Consider the following 14,431-nt stretch of genomic DNA (forward strand, 5'->3'; position numbering starts at 1 on the left):
CCAGATTTTGAAATAAAGTCACGTGACTATGCCTGGTGCACTAAAGGGGTAATACTGCCTAACCGAGTTAAGGGGAATCATTTGAAGACACTAGCACAGGTGACACCCCCTCATGCTCCCCACCCTGCCAAAACCACTAAGAAAGATAATACCCTGACAATCACCTGACAGAAGGTTATGTTCCTGAGATTCATAATTGAACTGGATCTCCATGGGCTGCAATTGGATACCTCAGAGAGCAAGTGGAGAATTACCATTTCCTCTGTAAGCTTTTCTTGTCCACTTAAAGGTCTGGGACCTGGATGCAACTGGGCACCACTGGGCTTGGAAGGGAATCAATGTGCTGACTAGAGATGTAATCTCTGAAACAGACCACCAAAAAATCCTCAAGATATAAAAGAAGGAGAAAACAAAATCTCATTTGACTTCCAGTTGCTTTTCTCTCAGAATGTGTTAGGCTTACTCCCCATAATCCAAGAGCCAGGGATTACCCCACTTAAGACACACATTCCCCATTCGAAGTCTTGAGATGTTCAAACAAAATTACGGGTTAATACTACAAAAATAAATGTGTAACTGGAAAGACAGCGCAGCGGAGGGAATTTTACAATGGATTCTAGTGGTTAATACTAAGATATTCGCTGCTCTTCCTATCAAAAAATGACGCTATTGATCATTTTTCTTCCCCTCTTTTGCTTTTTCCAACACTCACAAATTCAGGTGGCTCTTTCCCCGTACGGTCGGCTGATTCGCTTGGATACACCAAGCTTGGTGACTGCACCCACCCCACCGAGTTTCCGGCATTCGCTTGGTTGCATCCAAGGCCAGCAGGGCTGACTGCGGACCAACCGAACACTAGGCCGAGAACCGATAGGCTCTCCATGCCTGGGAGCGATCCCGGCGGCCATCACTCTCCAAGGCCTCGAGAAACCGCGCACAGTTTCCCGGCTGTGAGGCCGCCTGTCAGGCAAGATCACCCCTAATCCCTGGGCTATCCGCGAGCCGACGTCACCGTACCTCGTGTGAAACCGCAAACCGGGCCAACCCGCCTTTGTCCTGTCCGCTCTAGGAATCTGGGAGGAGTGCTCAGCTCTATGGCTCATCACAGCGCAGGCGCCGGGCGGCGGCGGGGCACCGGGTGGGGGAGGGTTGCCGAGAATTAACCCTGAACGGCCGCGAGCTGCCCCTAGCGGTGCCTTAGCGAGGGACGTGCTTGGCCGGCGACAGATCCCTTGCTGCTCTGTCTGCCGGTTCTTGAGGTGAATATCGGAATCCATTATCTTTCGGGAAAGCTTTCTGGGGCAGGGTAGGTTTTCTGACTACATACGAGTTCTTAATTAGTTATCATTTCAAAAATAACCACCCCTCCCCCTATCGCTTATCTGATTCGTAGATGTGCTTTCATTCTAACTTTCTTCCTGTCCTCTCTGTTTTTTTTTGCACCCCCCAGAAGAGTGGCGCGCATCAGAATCACCCGGAGACCTTGTTAAAATACTGAGTGCTACCCCCAGCTCCCGAGTTGCTGATTTAGTAGTGGGGGGGGGGCGGCGGTGGGAGCCCAGGTTCTCAGGTGATCCTGAAGCTGCTGGTCCTGGGATCACATGCCGAGAACCACTGCCCAATAAATAAATGATGCTCAGTAATTAATCCCTGAATGAACGAAGAGCTGGATTTTTATCTACTTTGCAGTCTGGAAAGGGCATGAGGTCTGTTTAAGATTTGCTTGCTATTACAATCTTATTGATCAGGGTGATAAGGACCCGAAATGGAAGGTGTGGGGTAATCTGGGCAGGAAAGGATATTGCTGTGTTCAAGGAAATATTTTGGGGAAAAAAAAATATTTGGGAAATATTTTGGGACCTTGTTTCTGGTTTGAGACCAGTGTGACGTGTGACTTGGGTTAAGTTGTCAGGTGGGGAAAGGAATAGCTTTGAGAAAATGCTGGGTGGCTAAGTCGTAGTTAAGGTGGAAGAAGAGGGCTTCCTGGCCCAGCCCAAGTCCCTGTTGGGATATATGATGTTTAGGGATGTATGAATGAGACCTTAATATAACGGTAAGGGGAAAGAGAGGTGGGAACTTGAGTCCAGCCCTCCCAAGTAGGGAGTTCAGATACTTAAAAAACAAAAACAAACAAACAAACAAACAAACAAAACGGGCTTTATTTTTGGCCAGTCGCGGTGGCTCACGCCTGTAATCCCAGCACTTTGGGAGGCTGAGGCAGGCAGATCACCTGAGGTCAGGAGTTCGAGACCAGGCTGGCCAACATGGTGAAACCCCCGTCTCTACTGAAAATACAAAAATTAGCTGGGTGTGTGGTGCGCTAATTCCAGCTACTTGGGAGGCTGAGACAAGAGAATCGCTTGAACCCAGGAGGCAGAGGTTGCAGTGAGCCCAGATGGTACCACTGCACTCCAGCCTGGGCAACAGAGCGAGACTCTGTCTCGGAGAAAAAAGCCCAAAAACAAAAACAAAACAGATTTGTTGAGGTATAACTGACATAAACAGCAAATATTTAAAGGCTATAATCTGATAAGTTTTGTTAAACGGATACAGCTGTGAAGCTAGCACTACAATCAAAATAATAAACACATCTAAACCCCAAAAGTTTCCTACTGCCCCTTGGTAATGCCTCTCTCTCAACACCCCATCTGCTAGTCAGCTGTTACTAGAGATTAGTTTGCATTTTCTAGAGATTTATTTAAATGGAATCATGTAGAATGCACTCTCTTTTTTTGTGTGTGAGACATATCAACTAAGCATTTATTTTGAGATTTATCTGTACTGCTGTGTGTATCAATAGTTAATTTTTGATCCTGAATAATATTCTATTGTATGTATATACCACAATTTGTTAATCCAATCACCAGTTCATGGGCATTTCGGTCATTCCAGGTTTTTAGTGTTACAAATAAAGCTAAGAACATTCCTGTACACACGTCTTTATATGGACACACGCTTTTTCCCCTCTCTCATGATAGCTATACATTTAATGCTTTAAGAAACTGCCACACTATTTTTCAGAGTGGCTGTATCATTTTGCATTCATAATATGAGTACATGAGAGTTCCTGTTCCTTTACATCCTTACCAACTCACTATTTATCTCACCATGGTTTCAATTTGCATTTCCATACTGACTAATAATATTTAGCATTTTGTAATGTGCTTATATGCCATCTGTATATATTCTTTGGTAAAGTATCTGTACAAATCTTTTGTCCGTTCTGGACACCAGTCTTTTGTTCAAATATATGCTTTGTGGGCAGGCGCCGTGGCTCAAGCCTGTAATCCCTGCACTTTGGTAGGCTGAGGCGGATGGATGGCTTGAGTCCAGGAGTTGGAGACCAGCCTGGGCAACGTGACGAAACCCTTTCTCTACCCAGAATACAAAAATTGCTGGATGTGGTGGTGGGTGCCTGTGGTCCCAGTTACCGGGGAGGCTGAGGCGGGAGGATCGCTTGAGTCTAGAAGGTGGAGCTTGCAGTGAGTGGTGATCATGCCATTGTACTCCAGCCTGGGCAACAGAGTGGGACCCTGTCTCACCAAAAAAAAAAAAATTCTTTGCAACTATATTGTACCTTCAGTTTTCTTTCTGTTAATAGTATTTCTTGAAGAGCATCAATTTTAAGTTTTGATGAAGCACAGTTTATCAATTGGCTCTTTTATGGATCATGCTTTTGGTATCATATTTGAGAAATCTTTGCCTAAAGGAAGGTCACTAAGATTTCTTGCAGGAGTTTTAGATTTTATATTTTGGTCTCTGATCCATCTTGAATTAATTTTTTTGTGCCCATATAACTCTGAGATTTAGGGTAAAGTTGTTATTATTATATTTTTTGGTACATGGATATTCTCTTGTTCTGTGCTATTTCTTTCTCCTCTGGATTTTCTTTAAGATTTGTCAAAAATCAATTCTCCATGTATGTGTGGTTCTACTTCTGGGCTATTTTTCATTAATCTACTTGTCTGTCTTTAGTCCAATACCATGCTTGATTACTCTAGCTTTATATTAAAGCTTGAAATCAGGTAATGTGAAACCTCTAATTTTGTTGTTTTGGTTTTCTAGGTCCATTGCATTTCTATATCAATTTTTGAATTAGTTGTCAACTTCTGCTAAGAAGCTAGCTGAGAGTTTGATTGGGATTGGATTGAATCTGCAGATCAATTTGGGGAGAATTGACATGTTAAAGCAATATTTAGTCATCTGATCCATGAACACAATATTTTTCTCAATTTATTTAGGTCTTCCTTAATATCTCTCACCAATATTTCATAGTTCTTTTTAATATTGTACAGATCTTTCATAACTTTTGACAGATCTATTACTAAGTATTTAATATATTTTGATACTATTATATTTTTCTTTTAATTTCTGATGGCAATATAGAGAAATACAATTGATTATTGTATATTAATTTTGTATCCTGTAACTTGTTAGATTTGCATATTAGTTCTAGTAGCTTTTTTTATAGAATCTATCAGATATTCTACGTACAAGATCAATTTTACTGCTTCCTTTCCAATTTGGATACCTTTCTTATTTTCAGTGCAATAAAGCAGGAAAAGGGAGGTGGGGAAAGGCATTCAAATTGGAAAAGAAGAAGTAAAATTGATCTTTATATATATCAATGTTCAGTAGAAATGAAGAAAGTGGAAATCTTTGTCTTTTTTCCAATCTTAAGTGAAGATCTTTGTCTTTTTCTTAAAGTATTAAGTATCCTGTCTTTCTCTGTTAGCTGGTTGATACCCTTTATCAGGTTGAGGAAGTTTTTTTCTAATTCTAGTTTGGTGAGAATTTATATCAGGAATGTAGGATGTGGGTGGATTTTGTCAAGTGTCTTTTCTGTATCTTTTGAGAAGACAGTTTCTTAATGTGGTAATTTACAATGATTGATTTTTGAACGTTAAACCAAACCTGTGAAAAACTCTGCTTCACTGTGATGTATTATTCTTTTTATATATTGTTGGATTTTTCATGAAGAATATTGGCCTGTAGTTTTCTTGTAATATTTTGTCTAGTTTTGGGATCAGAGTAATGTGGTCCTCAAAGAATAATTCAAAAAGCATCCCATTGTTTTCAGTATTGTTGAAGAATCTGTACAGTATTGGTATTATTTCTTCCTTAAATATTTGGCTGAATTCACAATGAACCTATCTGGACCTAGAGGTTTTTTTTTTTTTTTTTTTTTTTTTTTTGGTGGGAAGGTTTTAAATTACAATTCAGTTTAGTAGATATAGGGCTATTTAGGTTGTATATTTCTTCTACTGTAGGCTTTAGTATTGTATCATTTAAAGAATCAGCCAATTTTGAATACGTTGGCATAAAGTTGTTTATAATATTAGCTTGTCCTTTTTATATCTGTTACAAAAAGGACAGTGATGTTATACCTCTTTTATTCTTGCTATTAGTAATTTGTATCCTCTCCCATTTCCCCTTGTCAAATAGGCTAGTTTGTCAGTTTTATCTTTACAAAGAATCAGCTTTCATTTATTGATATTTTAACATTGTCTTTCGTCTTCTAGTCCATTAATTTCCACTTTGCCCCTTATTATTTCCTTTTTTCTCCTTGCTTTAGGTTTAATTTGCTTTTCTTTTTCTGGTTATTTTAAGTGGAGTGGAAGTTGAGGTCTCTGATTTGTGATATTTCTTATTTTGTATTATAGAAATTCGGTGCTATAAAATTTCCCCTAAGTACTGCCTTAGCAGCATCTCGCAAATTCTCATGTGTTTTTGTTTTCATTCAGTTAAGAATATTTTGAACTTTGATTATTTCAGTTTCTAAGTATTTGGGGGGTTTCTAGAGATTTTTTGATATTAATGTCTATTTTAATTTTATTGTGGTCAAAGAACATACTGTATACAAGTTGAATCCTTTAAACTCTGTTGAGACTCTGGCCCAAAACATGGTCTGCCTTCATAAATGTTCTAGGCACATTTGAGAAGGATATACTAATATATTCTGCTATTGTGTCGACTATTTGGTTATTGTTGGTTGGTTAATGGTATTATAGAAGTTTAGTGTATACTTTGCTGATTTCCTTCTAATTTTAAAAGTAATTATTGAAAGATGAGTATTGAATTCTCTGTCTATAAGTGTGGTTTTGTCTATTCTCCTTGTGAGTCTATCAGTTTTAATTTTATGTATTTTGAAGCTCACAATTTGTATGTTTAGGATTGTTATTCTTTTTTTTTTTTCTTGAAATGAAGTCTTTCACTCTGTTGCCCAGGCTAGAGTGTTATTGATGGCAATGGTGGGCTATCTGGAGTGACCACTGCCAAGACACCAGCTACAGCCGGGAGGCTCCACCTGCGCTGCAAGCTCTAAAGAGCTGGCAGGAGCCGGGACAAGCAGGAGCCCAGCTCTTTCCAAGTTGGTGGGTGGGAGCTCCCTGGGCATAGCTGCAGCTGCCCAAGTGTGGCTGTCAGCTGAGCCTCCTTGTGTTCTTGGAGACTGGGAGCAGGCAGGAGCCCTGCTCTCCCAGGTGCAACCTGCAACTGCCCAAGTCCTTGCTATAGACAGTGTTCTTGGAGGCCAGGAGCAGGCGGGAGCCCTAACTGCATCCCCCCACCTCCTTTGTGCAGCTGTAGCCAGCCAAGATGTGGCTGTGTGGACCTGGGCATCTCTGTACTCTAGGAGCCTGGGAAGGCTTCCCTACCTCAGCGGGCTTGAAGGTATCTGCTTTAGCTGCCTGGCCTCTCCCTGCTCCTGGTGGCTACTCTGATCTAGGAGCAAGATTGGGGCTGAGCCAGGTTGCTGTTGCAGCCCAGTCAGTTGTGTGCACACTTGGGGCAGTGCTGACATGCCATTCCCCTGCCACCTCTGCCCCCTCCAGACTTTGGATGCTGACAAACACAAGAGGGAGGCTGAGGGAAGGCTGAGAGCAGTTCAGCACTGGCCTGTAGGTCCCTCTCCCCATGAACAGCCTGGGCACCATAAAAAGTGGTAGGAGGCAGACAGCCTCTGGGGCAGAAAGGGGCAGGTCCCCAGGGAAGGCCTGAAGTCTGAGGCCAGGGGACTAGTCCCTCTGACTACAGGGGGAACTGGTGGTGCTTTTTCTGGGACCTGCCCATGGCCACTGACGGACCAATTAGCATGCACTTCCTCCCCTTTGAGGCCCATAAAAATCCCTGGACTCAGCTAGACTTGGGGAGAAGACCTTCTGGCAGAAACGAGCTACCTACTCCAGGGCCTTCTTTCTGCTGAGAACTGCGGAGACAACAGGTAGAACAACCTACAGAGAGGAGCTACCCATTTCAGGGCTTCCCCTCTGCTGAGAGCTGCAGAGATGATGGGACAAGCTGCCTGCAGAGAGGAGCTACCCGCTCCAGGACCTCCTCTCTGCTGAGAGCTACAGAGACAGCAGGATGTCGTGCCTGTTGTGGGGAGCTACCCACTCCAGGGTCTCCTCTGAGCTATTCTGTCACTCAGTAAAACTCCTCTTGTTAGTAAAGCTCCTCTTCGCTTTGCTCACCCTCCACTTGTCTGTGTACCCCTTTTTTTTCTGGATGCAGAACAAGAACTTGAGATCTAGCAAATGGTGGGGCTCAAAGAGCTGTAATACAAATAGGGCTGAAACATGCCCCTTGCTCACCACTTTGCAGGCAAAGAGGAGAGAAGAGCTGTGGTCCTTTGGGGAGCCCAAACCAGGGGGCTCCCTGAGCCAAGACTGTGACTCCCTTTGGGGTCCTGCATTTCTTGGAGTCTCCAAGCTTCTGGGCACCACTGTGGTGCACTTACTCCAGCCACAGCCTCACAGCGAGCCAGGGCCCATGCTGACACCTGGAGCTGCCCACCCTGCTGCAGCAGCCAGCATAGCTGACTGTGTGCAGTGGTCAGACACCATACTCTCTCGCTCACACACCCCTTGCCACACTACACCTGGCTCGCCCTTGGCAGGTGTGAGATACAGGCTAGTAGCATGAGCTGAGTGCAGCCTGCCAGCCTGAGTGGGTGGAACAATCCCAGTGGGCCCAAGCAAAACTCAGGCAAAGGAACCACTGGTCACAGAGGTTTCTGACCGGAAAAGCAACACCCCAACTGTACTGTAACACAGTGGATTGATCTCAGCTCACTGCAACCTCCACCTCTGGGTTCAAGCTATTCTTGTGCCTCAGCCTCTGGTGCAGCTGGGGCTGCAGGTGTGTGCCACCACACCTAGCTAATTTTTGTATATATATATATATATATTTTTTTTTTTTTTGGTAAAGATAGGGTCTCACCATGTTGGCCAGGCTGGTTTCAAACTCCTGACCTTAGGTGATCTGCCTGCTTCAGCCTTCCAAAGTGCTGGGATTACAGGTATGAGCTATCACACCCAGCCTGTTATGCCTCTTGATTGACTCCTTTTTCATCATGAAATGACCTTCTTTATTCCTGATATATCAGTGAGTTTTCAACCAGAGGTGCACAACTAGTAGTTGAATATATGCATATGTACATATGGATTTGTTAAAGAGAATTGGCTTGCACAATTATGAGAGCTAGTTAGGCAGTCTTATAATGCTGTTGCGTCTGATGCTAGAATTTGATGTTGGCTGGGTAGTCAGAAGTTAAGATGGAAGTAAAGTGGGAGAAATCAAGGTCTTGCTGGAAGTCACAAGTACAAACTTGAGCTTCATGAGAATGGACTGAAATCCATGTCAGTTCTTGTTGCCTTTGACCTTGGTGGTGAGGGTATCCTTCAGAAATTGGGGCTGTTCATCATAAACACACATACATAGGCCAGGAGTTGAAGAAGCTGAAAAAGGAGCTAGAGGACGAAAGTAGTTTCAGGGCAAGCTGCAACAAAGTGAGTCAACAAAGTGAATCACCAGTCAGCAACAACATATGTGAACTATAAAATGGCTACTATTTCCTTTCCACATTACACATCTCCCAAGAATTTCCTTTTTGGCCCACCCAAACTGGCAACATAAAAGAAAATAATTGTAGGAAAAGTAGTGCACTCTAGCCAAAATGACACGTTATAAAAGCGTCATGGTCTACCCCTTGTCAACTTAGTACCATACATGTTTCTTTAAGCCATACTTAATCTCGAAATTATGATAATAATGAAGCTGTGCTTCCACTTTATATAACACTACTATCACGTAACTATTAACATGCTGTATCCTAAAAGAGGAAAAAAGTCTTTTTTTGTCCATGAATGACATTCATTCTGCTCCCAGCTGATAACACTCCTTCGTTAATATCCTGTACCTTAAATACTGACATATAAAGTTAACTATTATTAACAAATTGTGTTAGATGATAAGAAGATGAGAGAAGGAAGAAACAGATTTTCAAGGGGTTCCCAAAAGAAGCTGGATGTATATCATTGCCCACCAGAATGTTCTTGAATTCGATTAGACTTTTAGACCTTCAAGACTACTATAGATTACCCTTGCCATCAGATTCACTTAGAAGGATAGGACAGAAACCACAGCTGACCAGTAAGCAGTACCTATTCCTATTCCATGGTAGGGGTACTCACAGTGTTTTACTCAAGTATCCAGGCTTTTTTTTTTTTTTTTTTTTGCCCTCCCATTCCAAGGTGACAGCTCAGATGCAAGGAGGTAAGACTTACAATGGGCAGCTGTGGGATATATCTGGATTAGAAACTTCCACAGGAGCTAATATGTTTTAAAACAACTCCATGGGCATAGCCTCTAGAATTTCTGCAAGAGACATGCCAATTACAAGAGTCACTATACTCAGGGAGGCCTAAGTTCATTTATAATTCTTTCAGTAATCAGGAATCATTTTTACCATAAACAATATTTTTGGGTAACATAATTGACATAATAATTTTTTTAAGTTTTCAATAAAACAAGTTGAGAAAATTAACCAAAGGTTAATTCTCATGTACAGAGGTTAAGTGTTTTGCTAACCTTTTATCCCAAAGTGATGATATGAATGTAGATTTTTCTGGGTGTTTGACCAAGGAAGCCAAACCATTCTGTCAGATTATGTTAGATTTGTAGCTTTGTGGAATCTCACTAGAGATGTTACATTCTGTGTAAGAGTTTAATGAGCTAGCTTGGAGTTTGTTTGCTGGACTGGCCAAAACAAATCTAGACCCATCTGTGGTTCATACCAGCTGACACTGAAAAAGTTCCTCTCGATGATGTAAAGGGAATTGAAAGGTTTCCAAAAGTTCCTCTCAATGAAGTAAATGGAATTGAAAGGTTTCCAGAGAGATTAGGAGTAATAATACAGGCAAGCGAAGTGATATCAAATTCTGAAAAATAAAACTGATAGGCCACCACCAATATTCTACCTGAATTCTATTTCTAATTTCACTTGGGAGAAACTAGGTCAAACTAATGTATGTCTAACTTAGGCATTTGTTCTAGAGTAGTGGTTCTCAATCTTTTTAAGATAGTAAATTTATTTAGGAAAATGATGAAAACTGCAAACTTCTTCCTCAGAAAAAAGGAATATAAAGACCTACATGTGGACTTTTGCTTATCATGTATTATATTAGAAATAATTTTCTTTGATACTCAGACTATGTAAACAATTTTCCCAAGAAAGGGTTTTCAATTTAAAAATCAATTTTCAGTTCTAGAAGAAAAAGGAAATAAATCAAAATTGTGACACCACATTAAAAATTAACTTGACTTTTGCTCATATTAACAAGTAGTCTGTTGCTCAAATATTAGCAAGTATTAACATGTTTGTTGTGACTAAGATCTTTAAATTATGAATAATAAGGCATCTTTGACATGTCAGGGTACATGTCCAGTTGACACTGACTTCCTAAAAATCAGAACCAGTGCTGAAAACTCTGATTCAGAGTTTTCAGAAAAGAAAATAATGGCCAATGTAATCACATTTCCCAAGGTTCACTTTGACAAAAGTGAATGGGTTTGTATTAAGAAATACTGTAATTCCCCAAGATCTTTAAAGTTGAGTTCAGGTCAGATAATTTCCTTTGTTTTAATTAGTAAGGTCATTGGCATCACCTTGAACAATCTTTATCTGTTAAGTAACTGAAAGCCAAGTGATGGTGTTTTATGTGTGTTTTTCTTTTCTTTGTCTTTCTTTTTTTTTAATTTATTTTTTATTTTTTTTTATGTGGGCATTGGGGCTGTGTCTGGCTGAGCCCCTCGCTGCCCGCCTCTTTTTTTTTTCAATAAGTGTTGCCTTCTATGTCTTTCTCTTTCCCTTTTTATAAATGTTGGTTGCCTTCTCTGTCTGTCACTTTTTTTTTTTTTTTTTAGACAAGGTATCACTGTGTCACCCAGGCTGGAGTGCAGTGAGGTGATCACAGCTCACTGCAGCCTCAAGCTCAGCCTCCGAGGCTTAAGTGATCCTCTTACTTAACCTCCTAAGTGGCTGGGAATATAGGCACATGCCACCATGACTAGCTAATTTTTGTATTTTTTTGTAGAGATGGGATCTTACTATGTTGCCCAGGCTAGTCTTGAACTCCTTGGCTCAATCAGTCTATCCACCTCAGCCTCCCAAAGTGCTGGGATTACAGGCAGTGGTTTATTTAAACTACCGCTTCCATGGTTTAAGCCACAATGGTTTAAATAAATCTTTGTTTATACTTATCACATTGTTGTGGATTGAATTGTGTCCTCCAAAAAGATAGGTTCAAGCCCTAACCTCCATTACCTGTGAATGTAACTTTACTTGATCATAGGGTCTGCTGTAGACTGAATGGTTATGTCCCCTCAAAATTCATATGTTAAATTGTAATTCCTCATGTGATTGTATTTGGAGGTGGGGTCTGTGGTAGGTTATAAGGGTGGAACCTCTATGAGTGGGATTAAGTGTCTTTATAAAACAGGCCTGAGAGCACTATAAGGCTTTCTGCCATATGAGAACAGAGTGAGAAGATGGTTGTCTGTGAACCAGGAAGCAGACCCTCTTCAGACACCAAATCTGTCAGTGCCTTGATCTTGGACTTCTCAGCCTCCAGTACTATGAGAAATAAATTTCTCTTGTTTATAAATTACCCAGTCTATGATATTTTTGTTGTAGCAGCCTGAATGGCCTAAGAGAGGGCCTTTGCAGATATACTCAAATTAAGTTGAGGTCATAAAAGATTAGAGAGGGCCCTAATCCAGTGACTGGTATTCTTATAAGATAGGCAAAATCAGACATAGAGGAGACAGGAGAATACATGTGATGATGGAGGCAGAGATTAGAGTAATGCATCCAAAAGGCAAAAAATGCTAAGGATTGCCAAAAACCCCCAGAAGCTAAGACGGTGGCATGGAACAGACACTTTCCTAGAGCCTTCAGAGAGAGCATGGCTCTGCTGGCACCATGATTTTGTACTTCCAACCTCCAGACCATGAGAGAATAAATTTCTATTGTATTATGCCACCTTGTTTGTGGTACCAGAAGTGGGGTGCTAAGTACAAATATCTAAAAATATAGATGTGGCTTTAGAATTGAGTAAGTCATTGAGGCTAGAAGAGTTTTGAAATTCTTAATGGAAAAAGCCTTGAACAGATTGTAGAAATAGGAGGACTAAAGGTGATTCTGATAAGGGCTCAGAAGGAAGTAAAGAGGACAGTAGAGAAAGCTACATTTTAGAGAATACATCTATTGCCATGAAGAGAGTGCTGCTAGAAATAATGAACATTAACGATACTTCTGGTGAGATCTCAGATAAAGGGAGGAACATGTATTAGAAAATAGAAAACAAGTGATCCTTGTTAGAAGTGGCAGAAACTTGGCTGAGTCATGCCGTGCTATTTGATGGAAAGTAGAACTTGCAAGTAATGAATTTGAGTATTTAGCTGTGGATATTTCCAAGCAAAGAGTATAAGGTGTAGCTTTTTTCCTTCTTTCTTATGGTAAAATATGAGAGAAGAGATACACTGAGGAGGAAACTGTTCAGAAAAAAATCACTTGATGATTTGGAAATTTATCAGATAGCATGTTCTATAGGACAGCACTGGGACAAATGTTTTGGTGAAGAAATTAGGCATGTGATGCTGGGCGTGGTGGCTCATGCCTGTAGTCCTAGCACTTTGGGAGGCCGAGGTAGATGGATCACCTGAGGTCAGGAGTTTGAGACCAGCCTGGCCAATTGGTGAACCCCATCTCTACTAAAATACAAAATTAGCCTGGTGTGGTGGCGCATGCCTGTAATCCCAGCCACTCAGGAGGCTGAGGCAGGAGAATCGCTTGAAACTGGGAGGCAGAGGTTGCGGTGAGCTGAGATTGTGTTACTGCATTCCAGCCTAGGCAACAAGAGTGAAACTCTATCTCAAAAGAAAAAAAAAAAAAAAAAAAAAAGAAATTAGGCGTGTGATTTATGGATCCAATTAATCATTTCAGCAGAATGCAGGGATAAAAATTGGGTTACCCAGGAAGCATCTATAGAGAATCCTTGTGTCTAATTGTGTGGATTCTCTTTAAGTCTATGGAAAACCAACAAGGATTTTGACAATGCTGTATCACCAGAAATACTGCTAACTGCTAATTTTTAAGAGGACAGAGACAGGATAAAAAGAAGAAAACTGCCCAGGACAGAGACAGGAAAAAAGAAGAAAACTGTATTCTAAAAGCAGGAAACAGGGTACTCAGAGGTTGGGTACATTACTAAGGGCAGATATGGCAGGGCCACCTCAGCTGAGGGTGGGACCTCTGAGAGTCCAGAGGCTAGGACCAGTGGAGTCTCTATAGACCAAGAGGTTGAGGAGAGTGAAAATTCCACTGACCCAGAGGGCATATTGAGTCGGCATAATTTGCGAATTCCATAAATATTCGGAAATTAAATAACATAATGTAAATAACCCAAGATCCAAAGAAGAAATCATAAGAGAAATTAGAAAATTCTTTAAACTGAATAAAAGTGAAATACAACATATAATATTTTATGATATGCTGCAAAAGCAATGGTTAGAGGAAAATTTATAGCTCTAATATGTCTACATTAGAAAAGAAGAAAAATGATCTAAACCTGCCGGGCACGGTGGCTCACGCCTGTAATCCCAGCACTTTGGGAGGCTGAGGTGGGTGGATCACGAGGTCAAGAGATTGAGACCATCCTGGTCAACATGGTGAAACCCTGTCTCTACTAAAAATACAAAAAATTAGCTGGGCGTGGTGGCGCGTGCCTGTAATCCCAGCTACTCAGGAGGCTGAGGCAGGAGAATTGCCTGAACCCAGGAGGTGGAGGTTGCGGTGAGCCAAGATCGTGCCATTGCACTCCAGCCTGGGTAACAAGAGCGAAACTCCGTCTCAAAAAAAAAAAAAAAAAAGAAAGAAAAGTAATCTAAACCTAACCTTCCACCTTAAGAAACTTTAAAAATGAGAGCAAACTTAAACACAACAACAACAACAAAACAGCAGAAGGAAGGAAGTAGTCATCTTTTGCTTAATGATCAGGATACATTCTGAGAAACGCATCATTAGGTGCTTTTGTTTTTGTGCGAACATCATAGAGTCTACATACACAAACCTAGATGGCATAGCCTACTG

The 14,431-nt window shown here is 41.2% G+C and overlaps 1 protein-coding gene across 3 annotated transcripts in view; it reads left to right on the forward strand.

Annotated features, from left to right (window-relative positions):
* Window positions 1-688: 688 nt before the first annotated feature.
* Window positions 689-14,431, forward strand: part of ZSCAN30 (zinc finger and SCAN domain containing 30) — a 41,187-nt gene continuing 27,444 nt past the window's right edge. For 2 of the 3 annotated variants that reach the window (XM_074383619.1, XM_010335433.3), the window contains exon 1: window positions 689-1,259. The gene's annotated coding sequence lies outside the window, so the exon portion shown is untranslated. Of the gene's footprint in view, window positions 1,307-14,431 lie in introns of all 3 variants that reach the window. The other variant, XM_074383620.1, reaches the window with a different exon arrangement.

The sequence above is a fragment of the Saimiri boliviensis genome, chromosome 13, assembly GCF_048565385.1.
Source record: "Saimiri boliviensis isolate mSaiBol1 chromosome 13, mSaiBol1.pri, whole genome shotgun sequence".
Taxonomy (NCBI): domain Eukaryota; kingdom Metazoa; phylum Chordata; class Mammalia; order Primates; family Cebidae; genus Saimiri; species Saimiri boliviensis.